Below are 16783 nucleotides of genomic sequence, written 5' to 3' on the forward strand. Positions count from 1 at the left end.
CATGTGCTATTATTGAGTGATTTCAAAATTTATACACTTTTTTCTATTCCACTATTCAATATACACCCTTTTGGGTTAAAAATTTAAATTGTGGCATAGTCTGTACTAATCTATTTAAAAATTACAAACTTAAAAGGGGAATTTTCTTTTTTTTTTTCTCCCTTCATAGCCTGCAGCAGAGCTGACTGATATAAGACACTGCTGTGTTCACATGTGCTATTGAAAAATCACCAATTTTATATCATATTTTCTATTCCGCTATTCAATCTACACCTTTGGGGTAAAAACAATTAAATTGCGGGATAGTCTGTATCGGTGTGTGTGAGATAAACCTTTCCAATTTTTGGGGCGCATTTCTCATACCGCCAAGGATTGCAGGGTGCTTCAGTGTGCCTCCTGCCTGTTCCGAACTCCTCCTACTCCTCATCCTGCCTTTGGGGGTACAAAAAATAGTAATCGGGGCCTAGTCTGGGTCTGTACGTGTGAGATACATACACCTTTTGATATCATATTTTCTATTCCGCTATTCAATCTACACCTTTGGGGTAAAAACAATTAATTTGCGGGATAGTCTATATCGGTACGTGTGAGATACACCTTTCCAATTTTTGGGGCGCATCTCATACCGCCAAGGATTGCAGGGTGCTTCAGTGTGCCTCCTGCCTGTTCCGAACTCCTCCTACTCCTCATCCTGCCTTTGGGGGTACAAAAAATAGTAATCGGGGCCTAGTCTGGGTCTGTACGTGTGAGATACATACACCTTTTGATATCATATTTTCTATTCCGCTATTCAATCTACACCTTTGTGGTAAAAACAATTAAATTGCGGGATAGTCTGTATCGGTACAAGTGAGATACACCTTTCCAATTTTTGGGGTGCATCTCATACCGCCGAGGATTGCAGGGTGCTTCAGCGTGCCTCCTGCCTGTTCCGAACTCCTCCTACTCCTCATCCTGCCTTTGGGTGTACAGAAAATAGTAATTTGGGCCTAGTCTGGGTCTGTACGTGTGAGATACATACACCTTTTGATATCATATTTTCTATTCCGTTATTCAATCTACACCTTTGGGGTAAAAACAATTAAATTGCGGGATAGTCTGTATCGGTACGTGTGAGATACACCTTTCCAATTTTTGGGGCGCATCTCATACCGCCGAGGATTGCAGGGTGCTTCAGTGTGCCTCCTGCCTGTTCCGAACTTCTCCTACTCCTCATCCTGCCTTTGGGGGTACAAAAAATAGTAATCGGGGCCTAGTCTGGGTCTGTACGTGTGAGATACATACACCTTTTGATATCATATTTTCTATTCCGCTATTCAATCTACACCTTTGGGGTAAAAACAATTAAATTGCGGGATAGTCTATATCGGTACGTGTGAGATACACCTTTCCAATTTTTGGGGTGCATCTCATACCGCCGAGGATTGCAGGGTGCTTCAGTGTGCCTCCTGCCTGTTCCGAACTCCTCCTACTCCTCATCCTGCCTTTGGGGGTACAAAAAATAGTAATCGGGGCCTAGTCTGGGTCTGTATGTGTGAGATACATACACCTTTTGATATCATATTTTCTATTCCGCTATTCAATCTACACCTTTGGGGTAAAAACAATTAAATTGCGGGATAGTCTGTATCGGTACGTGTGAGATACACCTTTCCAATTTTTGGGGCGCATCTCATACCGCCGAGGATTGCAGGGTGCTTCAGTGTGCCTCCTGCCTGTTCCAAACTCCTCCTACTCCTCATCCTGCCTTTGGGGGTACAAAAAATAGTAATCGGGGCCTAGTCTGGGTCTGTACGTGTGAGATACATACACCTTTTGATATCATATTTTCTATTCCGCTATTCAATCTAGACCTTTGGGGTAAAAACAATGAAATTGCGGGATAGTCTGTATCGGTACGTGTGAGATAAACCTTCCAAATTTTAGGGGCGCATCTTTCACCGCTGAGGATTGCAGGGTGCTTCAGTTTGCCTCCTGTTCGGACCTCCTCCTACTCCTCATCCTCATCCTGCCTTTAGGGTACAAAAAATTGTAATCGGGGCCTAGTCTGTGTTTGTACGTGTGAGATACACCGTTTTATAAAATTTTTCCTATTCCGCTATTCAATATACACCCTGTTTAAGTGTAAAAAATTAAATTACGGCATAGTCTGTATCGGTACATGTGAGATACACCTTTTTAAATTTGTTTGGCGCATCTCCTTCCACCGCCGAGGATTGCAAGGCGCTTCAGTTTGCCTCCTGTTCCGAACTCCTCCTACTCCTGTGGAGACCGACAAGGAGGGCAGGGGTGAAGACTGGGTGGAAGATGATGTGGAGGACGATGAGGTCCTCGACCCCACATAGAATGAAGGTCATGCAGGTGACCTGAGTAGTTTGGAGGAAGAGGCGGTGGTCGCACAGAGCCACCAGCACAGCAGAAGAGGGAGCAGGGTGCAGAAGCGGAGCAGCCGTGCCCTAGACACTACGCCTGCTACTGCCCAACGCAGCAAGGGAACAAGCGCACCAAAGCCAGCTCAAAGGAGTTCTCTAGCGTGGAAGTTCTTCAGAAAATGTGCTGATGACAGGACACGAGTGGTTTGCACCCTGTGCAATCAGAGCCTGAAGTGAGGCATAAACCTTCTCAACCTGAGCACAACCTGCATGATCAGGCATCTAAGTGCAAAGCACGAGCTGCAGTGGAGTAGACACCTTCAAAACCAAGAAAGGTCTCTGGCTCCTCCTGTTTCCTCTTCTGCTGCAGTCTCGGCCTCTCCATCCACATCTGTAGTGATACTGGCACCTGCCATCCCGCAAACAGACGATCTGTCAGCAACACCACCACCTGGGTCACCAACCATCTCCACAATGTCCCGTGGAAGCGTTCAGCTTTCCATCTCCCAAACACTTCAGAGGAAAAGGAAGTACCCCCTACCCACCTGCGATCCCTGGCCCTGAATGCCAGCATTTCAAAATTCTTGGCCTTTGAAATGCTGTCATTCCGTCTGGTGGAGACGCACAGTTTTAAAAGCCTTATGTCGGTGGCTGACCCACAGTACGTCGTGCCCAGCCACCACTACTTTTCCAGGCAAGCCATCCCTTCCCTGCACAACCAAGTGGGGGAAAAAATCAGGTGTGCACTGCGCAACGCCATCTGTGCCAAGGTCCACCTAACTACCGATGCGTGGACCAGTAAGCACGGTCAGGGGCGTTATATCTCCCTAACGGCACACTGGGTAAATGCAGTGGCGGATGTACCTGAGGCGGATAGCAATTTGATGCACGTCCTTCCACCACCGAGGATTGCAGGGCGCTTCAGTTTGCCTCCTGTTCCTAACTCCTCCTACTCCGCTTCCTCATCCTCTACCGCCTCCTCATTCGGTCAGCGTAACACCTTCACCACCAACTTCAGCACAGCCAGGGGTAAACTACAGCAGGCAGTTTTAAAACTTGCCTGTTTGGGGGAAAAACCACACACCGCGCAGGAGTTGTGGAGGAGCATGGAACAGCAGATAAATGAGTGGTTGCTGCCAGCGAGCCTCAAGCCCGCCCTGGTGGTGTGCGATAACGGGCGAAATCTCATAGCAGCTCTGGGCCTAGCCGGTTTGACGCACATCCCTTGCCTGGCGCATGTGCTGAATTTGGTGGTGCAGAGGTTCCTTAAAAATTACCCCGATATGTCAGAGCTGCTGCAGAAAGTGCGGGCCGTCTGTGCGCACTTTCGGCGTTCTCACCCTGCTGCTGCTCGCCTGTCAGCGCTGCAGCGTAACTTCGGCCTTCCCGCTCACCGCCTCATATGTGACGTGCCCACAAGGTGGAACTCCACCTTGCACATGCTGGAAAGACTGTGCGAGCAGCAGCAGGCCATAGTGAAGTTTCAGCTGCAGCACGCACGCGTGAGTCGCTCTGCGGAACAGCACCACTTCACCACCAATAACTGGGCCTCCATGCGAGACCTGTGTGCCTTGTTGCACTGTTTTGAGTACTCCACCAACATGGCCAGTTCCGATGACGCCATTGTCAGCTTAACTATCCCACTTCTATGCCTCCTTCAAAAAACGATTTGGGCGATGATGGAAGAGGATGTGGCACAGGATGAGGAGGAGGAGGAGAGGGAGGAGGAGGATGAAGAGGTAACATTTCCAAGGCTTTCAGGGCAGTCATTCGCAAGTGGCTCCGAGGGTGGGTTCCTGCACCCACAAATGCCAGGGACACAATTGTCCAGCAGGGGCACAGTTCTGGAGGATGAGGAGGATGAGGAGGAGGAGATGGAGGAGGAGATGGAACCATGTTCAAAGCACGGTGGCACCCAGGCCAGCTCATGGCCATCACTGGTGCGTGGCTGGGGGGATACAGAGGACACAGACAATACACCTCCCACAGAGGACAGCCTTTCGTTGCCTCTGGGCAGCCTGGCACACATGAGCTATTACATGCTGCAGTGTCTCCACAACGACCGCCGAGTTGCCCACATTCTAACTTGTGCTGATTACTGGGTGGCCATGCTGCTGGATCCCCATTACAAGGACAACGTACCGTCCTTAATTCACTCACTGGAGCGCGATCGCAAGATGCGCGAGTACAAGCGCACGGTGGTAGACGCGATGCTGCTGGCATTCCCACCTGACAGCGGGGCCACAGTGGAAGCACAAGGCCAAGGCAGAGGAGGAGGAGGAGGAAGAGGTCGCCAACGCAACCAGGGCACCGCCAGCACCTCAAAAGGCAGGGTTAGCATGGCCGAAATGTGGAAAAGCTTTGTCAGCACGCCACAACAAACAGAAGCACCAGCAGCTCATATGGAACGTCTTAGCAGGTGGCAGCATTTCAGCAACATGGTGGAGCAGTATGTGTGCACACGCCTACATGTAGTGAATGACGGGTCTGCCCCCTTCAACTTCTGGGTCTCCAAATTGGGCACATGGCCTGAGCTTGCCCTTTACGCCTTGGAGGTGCTGGCGTGCCCTGCAGCCAGTGTATTATCTGAACGTGTATTTAGCACGGCTGGGGGCGTTATCACAGACAAGCGCAGCTGCCTGTCCAGAGACAATGTGGACAAGCTCACGTTCATTAAAATGAACCAGGCATGGATCCCACAGGACTTTTCCCTACCTTGTGCAGAATAGAGATGGATACCGACCTTACCCAGCCATTGTTCTATTTTTGATCTTTCTCACTCTTTTGGGGTGTACCCTCATTTAAAATGACTGACAAAAAGCAGTGTTGGCTACCTCGTCCTCCTCCACCGCCGCTTCCACCTACACCGCCCATAGGTGTGCGCAGCCTATTGCATTAGGGTGTGCACCCCAAAGTTTAAATACACATGCATGTGTTTGCCTACATGTATATGGCCCGGTACATTACTCTCCCTGCTGGCAAAGTGAAATAGAAGTGTGTGGCACTTCTCTTATGGCAGAGCAGGTCCGAGGGAGATCTTTCCCATCTCCTCACTGGCAAAAAGAGCGATAATGCTAATGTGCCCTAGGTGATTAGGGTGTGCCCAGGCACACCTGGCACACCCTGTGCGCACGCCTATGACACCGCCACATCCACCACCACCTCAACCTCCCTCCTACTCCATATGGGCCTCGTCCTTCACAGATGAAGAACATTGTTTTATTTTTCTGTTTTTTTGTTGTTGTTTTAAGTTATTTCAGTATCCACATTTGTTTGCAGAGCACTTGCCATGCTCTTAACTACGTTTTGCTGCCATTTGCAGCACTCTAGCCCTTTCCATTGGTGTTTTAGAGCCATTTTAGTGCCTGAAAGTTCGGGTCCCCATTGACTTCAATGGGGTTCGGTGTCCGGGTAAAGTTCGGAAAAAGTCCGGGACACGGACCCGGACTTTTTTTTCAAGTTCGGCCGAACATCCAGGTGTCCGCTCAACTCTATCCACTACCAATGCAAAAACGGATGACAAACAAATTGTTTGTCCGTTTACATCCGTTTTTCGTCTGATCCGTTTTCTTAACAGAAGAAAAATAGGGCTTTCATACGTTCAAAAAAAACCGGATATTGACATAGCGGATGAAAATGGATGTAAATGGATGATCCTCCGTTGTCGTCCATTTTCCATAGGAATGCATCGATGTCCGTTTTTCATCTGTCAGCGGATGGATGAAAAACGGACAAACGGTTCGTATGTGTGAAAGGGGCCTTAGTTTGCTGTGGATCATTATGGTGTTGAAATACTCCTTTCCGGTTCAGTTTTAACTTTCGGACTGATGACCTTACATTCTCATGAAGCACACTTTTATATGATGCAGAATGTATGATCGACTCAATGACAGCATGTGGCCCATGCCCTGATGCAGCAAAGTACCAAATCATAGCACTTCTACCATCATCTTTCACAGTTGTTACGAGGTTCATCTACTGAAACAGTCTTCAGTGTGTGGCAAGCACGTCAACTGTTACTGTAACCAAACAAAACTATCTTTGATTGATCTGTCTTCAGTACATTGTTCTGGAAGGTCTGTTTTTTTTTTTTCCTTTATGTCTGGCAAGCTGTAATCTTGCTCTTTTCTTTTTGGTGCAATCTCCTTGCATACATATAGACCTCAATTGTTGTAAGAGTTAGCTCTACACCCTGCAATGAAATTTTGGGGTTCTTGGAAACTTTTTTTTAGCATTAAATGGTCAGTTCTTGAGTTTGATTTGTTGGGCTGACCAGTCCTTAACAAATGAGCAGTTGTTTGAAATCGATGCCGCTTGTGGAAAAAAAAATATTCTTGCACTGGAATGATTGATTTTAAATCATCTGGTTATCTTTCTATTTCTTGCCAGTGTCCTGGACATCCATGCCTTCTTTTTTTCTGAGGGCTTTAGAGAGCTATTTTATATAGTCATGATGATGCCATGCGTGTCAATAGCAAAGAGAACATCAGACCCTAGAGGTCTAAGGTTTGGGTAAGACTGGTTCCACCTGCATACTCCCCTAGAAGGTTCTAATCATTAGCACTTATTCTGAAACACCGATTTCAGAGATTTGAAGGATTTGGTGGTAAATGTAGGCGTATACTTACCTTTTTCATATGATAAATCTGTATTTTTTTTAGTTTAGATTATAAAATGAATACACTGATTTCATGTCATTTGATTAAGTAGATCACCTTTTATCTGTAGGCACTATCCAAATCAAGATCTAATGTTTACCTGTTTAACCTCTTTCCGCCGGCTGTACGCATATATGTGGCCTCTTGGTGGGTGGGCTTTAACGCTGAGAGGCCGCATACAATGCATCTGGAAAGTATTCACAGTGCTTCACTCTTTCCACATTTTGCATGGTACAGCTTTTTTCCAAAATGGAATAAATTCATTATTTTCCTCAAAATTCTACTAACAATACCCCATAATGACAATGTTAAATAAGTTTGAAATCTTTGCAAACTTATTAAAAATAAAAGAGGAAAATAAAATAACATGCATATACATAAGTATTCACAGCCTTTGCCGTGACACTCAAAATTGAGCTCAGGTGCATTCTGTTTCCAATGATCATCCTTGAGATGTTTCTACAACTTGATGGGAGTTCACCTGTGGTAAGTTTAGTTGATTGGCCATGATTTGGAAAGCCACACACCGGTCTATATAAGGTCCCACAGCTAACAGTGCATGTCAGAGCACACACTCAGCCATGAAGTCCAAGGAATTGTCTGTAGACCTCTGAGGCAGAAGTGTATTGAGACACAGATCTGGGAAAGGGTACAGAAAAATGTTTGCAGCATAGAAGGTCCCAATGAGCACAGTGGCCTCCATCATCCATAAATGGAAGACTTTTGGAACCACCAGGACTCTTCCTAGAGTGGGCTACATAGCCAAACTGAGTGATTGGGGGAGAAGGGCCTTAGTCAGGAAGCTGACCAAGAACCTGATGATCACTCTGATAGATCTCTAGCGTCTCTCTGTTGAGAGGAGAACCTTCCAGAAGAACAACCATCTCTGCAACACTCCACCAATCAGGCCTTCCTGAATCAGCCACTCCTCAGTAGAAGGCACATGACAGCCCTTCTGGAAATTGCCAAAAGGCATCTGAAGGACACTCAGACCATGAAAAACAAAACTCTCTGCTCTTATGAAACAAAGATAGAACTGTTTTGCCTGAATGGCAAGCATCATGTTTGGAGGAAACCAGGCACTGCTCATCACCTGACCAATACCATGTTTTTCAGTGGCAGGAGCTGGGAGACTAGTCAGGATTGAGGGAAAGATGAATGCAGCAATATACAGAGACATCATTGATGAAAACCTGCGACATAGCGCTCTGGACCTCAAACGGTGAAGGTTCATCTTCCAACAGGACACTGGCTCTAAGCACACAGCCAAGATAATAAAGGAGTGGCTATGGGACAACTCTGTGAATGTCCTTGAGTGGCTAAGCCAGAGCCCAGACATGCACTCAATTGAACATCTCTGAAGAGATGTGAAAATGGCTGTGCACCGACGCTCCCCGTCCAACCTGATGGAGCTTGAGAGGTCCGGAAAAGAAGAATGGGAGAAACTGCCTGAAAATAGGTGTGCCAAGCTTGTAGCATCATACTCAAAAAGACTTGAGGCTGTAATTGGTGCCGAAGATGCTTCATCAAAGTATTGTGCAAAGGCTGTGAATACTTATGTACAGTACATGTCATTTTTATTTTCGTTTTATTTATTTTCAATAAATTTGCAAAGATTTCAAACAAGTTTCTTTCACGTTGTCATTATGGGGTATTGTTTGTAGAATTTTGAGGAAAATAATGAATTTAATCCATTTTTGAATAGGGCTGTAATATAACAAAATGTGGAAAAAGTGAAGCTCTGTGAATACTTTCTGGATGCACTGCATATGTGGCCTTATGTAAACACAAAACTGTGCAGGGAGAATGCGCCCTGAGTTCTCCCAGCACAGTCAACGTCTGGGACCGGAAAGTTTCTGATGCATAATTGTGACAGCTAATCACAGTGCTCACATGATTGAAATGCCCGCCTCTGCCTCCCACCATCTAGAATTCCTGCCCAAGCTTCCTTTTCTGAAGTTGGGGCATACCTGTGCTTGGCTTTTTCCTGAATTTAACCAATTTTTTTCCCCCCGGTTAGACATGGTAGGTTTCAACTTTATATGAAGAATTCATCCTTATACTTTCAGTTAAGAAAATTGTAGTGTAACAGTCAACAAAATCATGGTGGGAAGCGTGCACATTTTTGCAAATTAGTCCAGCAACTTTTGGAACAATCCCTGCTAATCTGGTTCTTTTTAATCATAGCTTTCGTGTGATAGTTCTCTTGAAATGTAGAACAGAAGGAGCCTAAACAAAGGCCTATTGCTTTGTCTGAATTTATCAAATATGGTCATGTCTCTAAAAATAAAAGCGCCTGGTGAGTTTAGTTGCTTTAGACAGGAAAACACAACCTTCCTTTAATAGGCTGGCTCAATATGGTTCGTGGACAGACCCCCTCCCAATAACTGAAGTAATTTAAAGGAGTTGTAAAGTCAGAAGGTTTTTTTTATTTTAATGCATTCTATGCATTAGGATAAAAAGCCTTCTGTGTGCGTCAGCCCCCCTAACACTTACCTGAGGTTCCTCTCTGTCCAGCAATGTCCACAAGTGTCTCCCTTCTGATTGGCTGAGACACAGCAGTGGCACCACTGGCTCCTGCTGCTGTCAATCAAAGTCAGTTAGCCAATTAGGGGAGAGGGGGGACGGGGCTCCATGTCACAATGGACACAGGGAGCTGTGACTCGGCTTGGGTGCCCCCATAGCAAGCTGCTTGCTGTGAGGGCACTCAACAGAAGAGAGGGGCCAGGATCACAGAAGAGGGACCTGAGAAGAGGAGGACCCGGGCTGCTCTGTGCAAATCCACTGCAACAGAGCAGGTAAGTATAAGATGTTTGTTATATTTATAGGGAAAAAAATAAGACTTTCCAATCACTTTAACCACTTTAAGACTGGAAGGATTTGCCCCCTTAATGACCAGGCCCTATTTTGCGATTTGGCCCTGCCTTACTTTAACGGATAATTGCACGGTCGTGCGATGCTGTACCCAAATAAAATTTATGTCCTTTTTGTCCCACAAATAGAGCTTTCTTTTGGTGGTATTTGATCACCTCTGCGATTTTTATTTTTTGCGCTATAAACAAAAAAAGCGACAATTTCGAAATAAAAAACTATATTTTTCACATTCTGCTATATGACATTCTCAAAAAAAATGTAAAAATCAAAATTTTTTAACATTTTAGGCCAATTTGTATTCTGCTACATATGTTTGGTAAAAACAATCGCAATAATTTATCGCGTCTACTAACTACGGGAAAGATTTATGTAATTTTTATTGTTTTTTTTTCTTTTACTAGTAATGGCGGGACTGCGACATTGTGGCGGACATATGAGGCCCCTAACTGACATTTTTGACACTTTTGGGGGGGATCAGTGACATTACTGCTGTAATCAGTGCTAAAAATATGCACTGTTACTGTAATAATGACTCTGGCAGGGAAGGGGTTAACCCTATGGGTGATCAATGGGTTAAATGTGAGCCTAGGGGAGTGATTCTAACTGTGGGGGGGGCGTGGCTTGTGAAATGACCATAAAGACATGTGATCCTATATAGAAGGGTCAGATGAGCTCTGTGATAATTTCAGGGAGAAGAACGGTCAGCTGTTTTACAACAGCTGACCGTCCTCCTCCCTCAGCGGGGAGCGATCGTGGGTGTCAGGCGGCAATCGGAGCCGCGTGACCCGTGCATCGGCTTCCCCGCTGCCGAGAGGGGGCGGGAGTGCGCTGCTGGCGGCGTACGCTCGCCCCCAGCTTCCCGCGCGCGACCGACATAGAGCTACGTCAGTTTGCGCAGGAGAGCCACTCTGCCACAGTAAATAGGCGGCAGGTGGTCGGGAAGTGGTTAAGTGAATTCATCTAGCACTAGCAGATTTCCATTTGCTTCCTGTCCCATAGCCAAACAGGAAGTGAGGGTGATCCATGAAAACTAAGGGAATTCCTTGGGGACTTCAGCATTACCAGAACTAGTGTTCCCATTGGAAGATTTCCTCTATTACCTTTCTGGGGACAACCCAAAAAGTGTGATTCTTTTACTTTCACTTTCAGTGATAATGGTAAACAGTACAAATAGAGAGGGTGAATCTCCTTAATTGGGGGGGGGGGCACAGAGAGCAAAAAAAAAAATGATAGGTGTTCTAATCCCTCTCCACTCTATCCAAACAGTGCCATCTTAAGAGCCTTATAGGCCCCTGGGCAATGCAGTGCACTGGGGCCCCCTGCCTACACAATCACCCACGAGAATAAAAATGGCAGGGCGGAGAGGAGTCCGGAGGAGGTGAGCGAGGACATGCATTCATCATGGCAAGAGAGCACAACTACCTGGAGTATATACCTTACTATATACATATTACAGGGAACACTACAGGGGACACTATATACTACAAGAGTCTCTTGTAATATATAGTGTTCCCTGTAATATTTATATAGTAAGGTATATCCTCCAGGTAGTTGTCTCTTGTAGTATATAGTGTTCCCTGTAATATGTATATAGTAAGGTATATACTCCAGGCAGTAGTTGTACTCTCTTGTAGTATAGTGTTCCCTGTAATATGTATATAGACTATACTGTATACACATTACAGGGAACACTATACTACAAGAGAGTACAACTACTACCTGGAGTATATACCTTACTATATACATATTACTGGGACCAATCTATAGTAAGGTATATCGTCCAGGACAGGAAGTTGTCTCTTGTGTCGATCATCATCATGCCATGGAGAGAGTTAAAAAAAAGAATATCAAGCAGCCTGGCAGCTAGGCTGGCTGCCTAACCTTTTTCACAACGGCTGCACATGGGAGAAGGTGGGTGGAGGCGGAGCCAGTCTTCTAGGCGCGGAGACGGAGGAGAGGATGATGAGCCGACGAGAAGGAGGATCCTCCTCCGTTGTGCATCATGGGTCTGCTCAGGGGTCAAGTCCTGAGAAAAAAAGATTCCGCCCCCCCCCCACCTCAAAACAAGAAAAAAGTGTGTGTGTATATATATATATATATATATATATATATATATATATATATATATATACACACATACATATACACACACAGTATATCACAAAACATTTCTTAAAACCTGTTTACATTAACATTTTACTAGCACTGTGAAGCATTAGATGCAGACAAAATGGTTTTGAAGGTAATAAAAATAAGTTAGTATCCTTTAAAAGTTCTCAATCACTCTCCAATCAAAAATTAAAATAATGTCTTTAAATGCAGAGAGGAACACAGCCAGCCATGTCTTTTTGTAATGCTGGAATACCCCCTCTGCCTTTCACCTACAGAAAAGTTGATGTAAATATAATGGGACATATATCCGTTAAGTCCTGCTATGTAAAGCCAATGCCTAGTAAAAAAAAAAGCTGTTGTGAGAAGTGCAGGCTGTTATTACTGACCCTGACTGGCTTCCTGCCGATCCAACAGTGATCATGCTTTCACAGTCTGACTTTGAATGTCCCGGCGCGCCCATCCTCCTCTCCCTCGGTCTTCCTCCTCCTCCATCGGCTGCTGTGACAAAGTCCCGCCTCCTAGACTGGCTCCTACAATACACGTCACACTGATTCAATTTGCCGGCATTGGATCAGTGTTCCACCTATCACTGGAGCCAGTCTAGGAGGCGGGACTTTGCTATAGCAGCCGATGGAGGAGGAGGAAGACCGAGGGAGGGGAGGACAAAGGTCAGTCTTGCAGGGATCTGCTAACGTCACTGGTTGCTAGATGCCAATCGGGCTGGCCTTAGCAACCAGTGTCTATGCAGTGCAGACTCGAGCCACGGCCGCCGCCGGCGGGCAGACAACGGAACCGGGGGGGGGGGCCTAGACCACCAGGGACAGTAATTGCCAGTGCCACCATCCATGTGGGGCCCCTTGGCAAGTGGGGCCCCCGGGCAACCGCCGGGCATGCCCAGTGGAAAAGACGGCCCTGTATCCAAAACTAAAAAAAAGTTTTGCCTTTAGGTATTCTTTAGGGATACTGTAGGAATAGAATAAGATGAAGAGTAGAGTAAGTAGACATTTGAAAAACCATTGTGTCCCAGCTCACCAAAAGTCTACTTAAAATTCTTAACACTTATGTTTTTTTTTTTCTCACATTCCTTCTCTGTTCCACCCCTAAACTCTGGCACAAACTCAAAACCACAATGTGTGTTCAAATTTAAAAAGGCACTTAGGAAGACTGTTTGAAATAGATTGCATGTAGAAATGGACCCAAACAAGTGTTCCACTGGTAAATACCCCACCCAGGCTAGCTACATTTCTTCACTCACCAAACTGCTTTCATGGTTGCAATGTTTTGAGCACCATGTTTCACCCGTGGTGGAACTGTCATAAACCTTAACCACATACATAAAAAATGCTCATCTTATCAACTCATTACTAAATTGTCATTGACAGGGAAACTAATGGAAACTACTATTGCAACAAAATATAAAAGATTAGTAGAGCATACAAGTCCCCAACCATTTGCATACAAGAGATCAAGAGAATGAGCAGTACCTAGTGTACTGTGTTGCCTTTTATTATGTGTAAATGTGCATACACCCCAATCATTGTAGTAACATGCACCTATACACATCTAGATCCCGAGAGATCTTTACACAAAAGAGGTAGTTCAATCCGTAATACACATTTATTGAAAGGGTTACATAATATATATGCAAATTACACACTAAACAATAGTTACAACACATTATTAGTATAAATCCCCTGGCTTATATGATATTTCCAAATTACCCACAATAGCCATATTTACAAGACAATGTATATATAAGCATGGAGTTAGGTTACCTTTCCACTTCAGGCATGGTGCCTGCCGTGTGTTCAAACCCAAAAAAGGACAAACATGTATACATTTTAAGTGCAGGAGATATAGTCCATAGTTACCATCCCCAGGAGTTTTATCCTAGTCTGCATGCAAGAGAGCTTTCTCTCCTTCACACCTTCACTAATATGGATCCATATCGCCTTGCTCAGAGCCATTCTGATTGGTGTAGCAATCTTACCCTTCTCCTCCCTCTGGGTGTATCTTATTCAGGATTGGACAATTTCCCCATCCCCTATATTTAGCATAACCCATCCTCTCGATAGCCCTCCTCTCTGGTGGGGGGATTAATCATGCTAGGTCAGCTGCTGGGCAAATTGCCCATCCCTGAACAGACAATCACCTTTATCGCATATCTAAAGACTAAGTCTTTGAAGATATGACAAGGGGAGTGACACGGCCTACAGTATTATTACTATTGCCTTGGCCCCAGGATGTCTGGCTAACAGGAACTTAAGTACATACAGTGTGGTACTATTCTGCATATCAGTTTGTTTTCCAGTGTAAATAGCAGGCCAGGCTGGCATTTCAAACGGACTTGTTAAATTGGATTAATACTACTGGTCCAACTGGTTCACACAACTTAACCTTCTACCAACATATTCATCTATGTGTTTGAAATCAATAATCAATATCTTGAAAAATGTACATTTACATCCATCTATTTACAATTACTATAGGAGATTACACATAAACTCCTCATAAGGCAACAACTGTCAATCAAAAACTGAAAACCTATCCTCCATACAAGAGATCAAGAGAATGAGCAGTACCTAGTGTACTGTCAATCAAAAACTGAAAACCTATCCTCCAAAGATTTGGCACTCAAGGCTCAACTGTTTTACCCACCTATTGAATTACCTTCTCTCAATATAGGAAGCTAGAACCCTATCTTTTGTTTTTATTTTTTGACTTCTTACTTCTTTCTTCTGTTTTTTTCCTTTTCCATATCTTATTTATTTTCTTCTTCTTGAAGATAAGAAGTTCACAGCAAGTTCTTGCACACCCAAGGGTGCTAATTATACAGTTATGTAAAGAAAAAGTAAGTACACCCCATGGGAATTATTCGCTTTTTCAACATATTTTAACAGCTAAACAGATCTTCATTCAAGCAGTGCCTACAGATAAAGGTGACATACAGTATCTCACAAAAGTGAGTACACCACTCACTTTTTTTGTAAATATTTTATTATATCTTTTCATGTGACTTCTAGATTGTAATCTCTAATGAGCAGGGCCCTCTAGTTCCTCCTGTTTTGAATTGTATTGTAACTGTATTGTCTTCCCTCACATTGTAAAGCGCTGCGCAAACTGTTGGCGCTATATAAATCCTGTATAATAATAAATAATAATAATAATGTGACAACACTGAAGAAATTACACTTTGCTACAATGTAAAGTAGTGAGTGTACAGATTGCAGAACAGTGTAAATTTGCTGTCCCCTCAAAATAACTCAACACACAGCCATTAATGTCTAAACCACTGGCAACAAAAGTGAGTACACCCCTAAGTGAAAATGTCCAAATTGTGCCCAAAGTGTCAATATTTTGTGTGGCCACCATTATTTTCCAGTACTGCCTTAACCTTCTTGGGCATGGAGTTCACCAGAGCTTCACAGGTTGCCACTGGAGTCCTCTTCCACTCCATGACGACATCACAGAGCTGATGGGTGTTAGAGATCTGGCGCTCCTCCACCTTCCATTTGAGGCTGCCCCACAGATGCTCAATAGGGTTTAGGTATGGAGACACGCTTGGCCAGTCTATCCCCTTTACTCTCAGGTTCTTTAGTAACACAGTGGTCATCTTGGAGGTGTGTTTGGGGTCGTTATCATGTTGGAATACTGCCCTGTTTCCCAGTCTCTGAGGGGAGGGGATCACGCTCTGCTTCAGTATGTTACATTTAGACCCCTGATATCTCAACTCCCCCCCCCCCCCCCAAAAAAAATAAAAATAAAATAGAAAAAATAGTAAAAATAAAAAACCTAATAAGGGTAGATTTAGACATGCATCTAAATCGCCCTTCCCTCTGAAGCCTGATCTGTGTTCGGATTGCACATCAGAGGCTACTGACGGGAGGTGAGGAAGCAATTCAATGCCTTCTCATCACCGGTTTTTACCTCCATTTATGCCGACATATGTGCTGCAATCTTGTGCATTGCACGCAGTTGCGGGGCCTTTTGCGGCATTTCCTTGGACTTGAATGTGTAGCGTTCAGATGGCGGCATCACTACAAGTGGTGTCAGCTGTGCCGCTGGCGCAAAGCATTGTGCCGAAGCATTGTGCCCTCAGCATTTAAACATCCCCTTCTGATGCCTATTGCAGCTTATGAGGGGTGGTTGGCGGGCAGCTAAAATGCAGCTCAATCGTGCATTTTTTTGCTGCCCCCCAACTGAAAGTGTAAACAAGACCAGTAACAAGAAATATTCAGCGCAGATACATAAGACAATATAAAAAATAAATGATGTTTGCCAGCTGAACTCTACAAGGTCAAAAACATTGTTGGAAAAATAAAAACATTCCCCTCCGAGTGATCTATGTACATCGCAAGGATTATAACAACCTTTCTTGCAGATTCCTACCTTTTGTTATTCTGAAAAAAACACTGTTTGTTCCTCTGTACCCCTGTGGTGAGTGAGTCTAATGGGATTGGTTTCATAATTATCAACCAGCTGCTGCAGAATCAGGGCTCTAATGAAGAACGTTGCAGGGCCTTGATCTCTTTAGATGTGATTTCCTATTGGGAGTATCTTACCAAAAATTTTATTTTTTATTGCAGGAGATGCCAAAAATCTGAATGTATCTTGGGCTAGCCATACATGCTACATTTTCCTGTACAAACTTCCTTTAGATTTACCTTAAGCTGTGTAGTTCAAGGGCCTGCCTAATTGGATACAAGTGAAAGATGCTTAATTTTGACTAATATGTGGTTTTTGGTAAACCTAAAGGAAATTGTACAA

This window comes from Pelophylax lessonae (genome assembly GCF_965119305.1).
Source record: "Pelophylax lessonae genome assembly, chromosome: 4".
Taxonomy (NCBI): Eukaryota; Metazoa; Chordata; class Amphibia; order Anura; family Ranidae; genus Pelophylax; species Pelophylax lessonae.